This window comes from Chlamydotis macqueenii, chromosome 2 (assembly GCF_036417535.1).
Source record: "Chlamydotis macqueenii isolate bChlMac1 chromosome 2, bChlMac1.mat, whole genome shotgun sequence".
In the NCBI taxonomy this organism is placed as follows: Eukaryota; Metazoa; Chordata; class Aves; order Otidiformes; family Otididae; genus Chlamydotis; species Chlamydotis macqueenii.
Genome location: NC_141557.1, coordinates 129083522 through 129088458, shown reverse-complemented (window position 1 = coordinate 129088458; position 4937 = coordinate 129083522).

Here is a 4937-nt window from a genome sequence, read left to right as displayed (position 1 = left end):
ATGTCTCTTAAAAAGTGAATGGAAAGACTACTGGGAAAAAATTACATGTATAACAATAAAGCAGCAGGCCATGACACATCTCTGGAGGGTGACACAGGCCCTTCAGCATTTCTGGTTTGCCATTAGAGAGGAATGAGACAGACTTTGGTGCCTGGAAGCTCATGGGTTGCTTTTCTGCTTTGTTGCTCCAGTTCAGTCTAGTAAAAGACACCGGCTCTCCTTACAAGCCTTGACTTGGTTGTAAACTTAGCTCATCCAAGCTACAACAACAGGACAAACTGCACATAGTGCAAATGTAATTTGCAGGGTCAGCATGAAACTGATCCCAGCTCTTGGATGAAGAGAGAGCTATATATGTTGTGTCACATCCACGGAGCTGCCAGCACCTGCTAAGAACCTTCAACACAAACTGAAGCCAAAGTGAGCTGAGGTCACGCTTCAGGCATGCCAGGATGGATGAAGTCATTGTGTTCAGAGACCCTGGCTAAATGTGGTGGCGATGTACACATATTGCAAAACCACTGACCTCTGTCCATCCTCTGTTCCAGTCGTCCTTGGTCCTGCTTTATGTAGGATAGGCAGGAAGGTAGACTCTTGGCTATATGAAACAGCTACAAAATTGATTTCTACATTGGTGGCTTAGGTACAGACTTTGTATGCGTGGCCAGAATTTAGTCCATCATATTTTCAGAGTTTTCCAGAAGATGTTAAATATGTCTTAAATTCACCTTTGAAACAAATGTGTGAAGTATATGTTGTAATACGTATTCAGTTCTACTGTCCTCCCTAACGGGAAGACAAACATTGCAGAAATCTTTACTGAACAGAAGGATGACTTTGGCATGTCAGCTCTCCACCACTGGATCTGAGGCAACAGGACATTTATTGGTTTCATGTCTCCGAGATTTTTTAAAAAGAAAATCTTGGCTTTTTGGCAGCTGGAAATAAGAGCTTTCAATTCAGACAAAAGTGTTGTTGTTTCTGGTACTTGTCCAAAGGATTAAATACAACATTAAAAGTAATGCACTTCTGTCTGTACCTTAATGCCAATGGAGCATGTGCTCTAATTTTGTCCTCCTCATCTTTATTTGCAGATAGATTTATCATCTTTTGCTTCTTTGGTCATCTTCGCTGCACCACAAGAGGACATGGTGTGTGACATCACTCTTTCATTTGTCTGTACTCATCTAGGAATTGACGCTGCAGCAAAAGGTCATCAGACCTATAAATTAGTATGATCTTTGTGTAGAAACTCATACTCTTCCACACTTCCACATTAGAGGGACAGCTTCCATTATCCAGTTCTGTGTCTAGCATACCATAGAACTAAATGCAGCTGTTTCATTTTTGAGCCAGTACACAGTTCCCTTCATCAGTAGCAAAACAACAACTGTTTGACTTGTGCTATCTGCTTGTCTCCCCTATGCGTCTCTCCTCTTTCCTATCCCTGACCTATCCATCCCGTCCATGGCTCATCACTACCCAGTAAACTGGACAGAACTATTTTCAGTTATTTGCTGGAGAGCAGTCACCTTTCTAGTTTAAGCCTTGTGAGACTCTTCACTTAAAGCCCAATCACCGCTGGACGAAGAGATCCCTCCATCTCTTCTCTGTCCTCCTGCACAATGCAGGCGGCAGAAGGATCTCAGTTGTCTTCTGCCAGTTCAAACAAAGGCTGCTCAGGATGAATGAGCATTCCCATTGCCATCCTTCTCTCCCACACAAGTGATGATCATTTATAGCAATTTACAATAATACAGCTTTGGAAAATATATATTGGAGGAGAAAGTGTTGTTTTAAGAACTATGTGGAATTTTCAGCATAAAACTAAGAAAAGCACAGGCAATTTTTAGTGGTAAAATATGTAAATCCCTGCATATTTGACAGATTATTCCACATGAATGATAATGATTTGTTGTAAATGTCTCCATAGCAGCTATAAAAAAATATATACAGTCTAGTCTGACTTCAGAATAAAGCAAGGTTTATCTTTATTACCTGGTATGCCACCAAGAATAGAAACATTCCCTTTGTGTTCTTGAGAAATGAGACCCAAGGTTTGCCTTTTTTTTTCCTTTCATTTAAATAGTGAGAAAATTGCAGTGCAGGCTAGCCAGAAAATGTTGGCAGTTGCACATCGGATAAACTTGAGAAGTGAAACCTGAGAATCCCAGAGACAGAAAAGAAGGATGTTGTGAGGAACAGAAATTTAGGCTTAGTAGCCACCCTCCTAGAGATGGTAAAAAAAAATCCATGAAAATTAATTAGGTTGCCAAGGGATGTGTTGGAAAAGGAGAGGTGCAGCAATGAAAGACGAAAGCCTTAAGAAGACACTGAAAGGCAGAGGAAGAGGAGAGCCAGTGGAAGAAGCAGAGGAAGCTAAGTACCGAGCAGCTCCAGAAGCATCCAGAAATCAGAGGTGGAAGCCATTCAGTTGTCCAAAGGAGTGAGTGACCACAGAAGAGCAGTGATGGAGAAGCAGAAAGAGAAATCTGCTTGGAGAAGGCAGTGCCTGTCTTGGTGAAAGTACTGCAGGAAAGCTGGTGCAGGGGAAGACATGTGAAAGGGCAGGGAGTGAAGGGGGAGTGGAAAACGACAGAGCCTGTGAAGGAACCTCTCTGTCTGCTCTGCATGTGGTCAACCCCACCTCAGCCCCTCTGGCTGGATGGAGAAGCGATGGCAAGACTGCATGTCTGTTAAAGTAGGTGAAGGTCCTAATCATGTTCCTTCACAGAGAAATTACATTTCATTAGGCCTGTCCTGAGGGGGAAAGAAACCTTTTCTTGTATGGCTGTGGCTGCTGAGCTTGTGCTGAGAGCAGGATCTGAACAAACTCCTGCTTCGCTTGGGCTTTTTACGCCATCCATCTGAAGGCATCTGAAGGTAGTGCCTAAGCCAGGGGTTGGGTCTGGCTGGTTCCCACTCAGTCTGCAGAAGAGATGTTGCTCCAGGCAGCAATTCAGGGCTCCCAGCACAAGCTTCTTTTCTTGGCCTCCCTCAGAAAGACGTTTTTTCTCTCTGTGGCCTATACAGGGGACCTGAGGAGTCCAGACCCCAGGAGGGCTGTGCTCCACCACCAAGTCTCGCAACCAGCTCCGGATTTCTTACACTGAAAGCAAAAGCTATAGGTAAAGAGAAGTTAAAAGCTTAAGCTTGTTATGTCTACTAGGATTCTTTTTTCCCTTTTTACTTTTTTGAATGGGTTATTTCCTAAACACTTTTCATTTAAATTAAAAATGAGATGTACATCAATTGCTTGTAAATTTGCAAATGCTGAAAATACACGTGAAAAATAATAGGAAGAATTATAAAGCTAATGAATGCACTCAGTAGTGAAGAATATGAACAGGAGTTTAACATGTTGTTCTTTAAAAGAAGCTAATGTTGTATGCGTTCATGTGGAAATACCATAGATCCTGTTTCAGTTAAATGTCTTCATTGAAAGAGCCATAGCATGAAGATCGAACGCTACTATTTATTGAAAGTGATAAATTACCCAAGGATTATAGTTCATAAACATGAGACTCAATGTCTAGGAAAAAAATGTTATAACTACCTTAGGTATATTTAAAAAACAAGCTGTTCTGTGAGTAGCTAACAGAGCCTGATCCCCTGTAAGTTTGCGTTTTATATCCTCTATACGTTACTACTGTATTAACCCTATTCATCTCTCACGTCCCTACTTGATAATCCCTTTTGGCAAGAGAAAGCCCAACCCGAAGCCAGCCCAGAGCTATGGGTTTACTGGCGAGCTGGCCAATATATGGCCAAGAGCATCCACTGTGCATCGGGCCATTGCCAGGCAGAAGCAAAGCTGGCTTTGCCGAATGGGGGCCAAGTTACCTGGAAGAACAAATATGTTTTTTTCTCTTCCATCCAACCACAAATTTTCATGGCAGTTATTGGAATTTAACGATGTTTGGGAGTTCTCCTCCTCTTTCAAATGTGGTTGAAATTGGCCTGAATTTTTGTGGGGACAGGAGGGGGTAGGAGGGAAGAAAGAGAGTGAGAGAGAAAACAGGGCTAAAAATAACAACATTTGGTTTTTTCCAGGCCATTTATCCTGGAATATTAGAAAATGTAATGTGTAAAATAATACCTTTTTTTTCCCACTGAAGACACAGAGTAGCAGACATAAATTCATTATTTTTATTTTGATCCAGTAGTACATTTTCATACACAGACAGCTGCATTTTCATCAAGTCAGAGTACATACACTTTGAGCTCCATATTTTTCATCTCCCAGAAGGATGGACAAGACAGTAGGGAGTCAGTTGGCCAGTGGCAAGGAAGAGCACTTTCCAGTGTGTAGATTATTATAGCGAGAAGCCCACAGCTGTGTGAGGAGCGCATAGATAGAACCACATCTGTTTACATCAGCTGAGGATCTATCACTTATCTGTAGTAGTATGTTTCCCAAGACAGTTTAACTGATTTGGACTTAATACTTGATTACATGGTTATTTCAAGAACTCTACAATGGCCCATAAGAGAAATCTTACTGTCTTCAGTAGTCTTGTCTAATTTGTACTCTAGATCCCACAACTATTACTGATACTATGTATTAACAAACTAAAGGGAATATTTTTAATAGTATGTGCCATTGTGTTCACACTATACATCAGTAAACTTATTTATCATTTTGGGGAGTTAAAACCCTTTCTTTAAAGTAATGGGGCTCAAAGGCTAGTCCACAGGCATACTTGACAGTATCGGGGGGTGGAATGAAATTCAAGTCCTACACATGAATGCCAACACCAAGATACAGTAGGTCCAGGACAGCCCCCACTGTTTTTGGCATTCTGATGCCATGGATAAATATCACTTATTATTTTTGAGAATATTATCCTCCCTTGAGTTCATATTTTCACACTGGTTTCAATTTAGCTTATGGCATCCTAATGACAAATCTCTCCTCTCTTTTCCGTGCCTTTCAC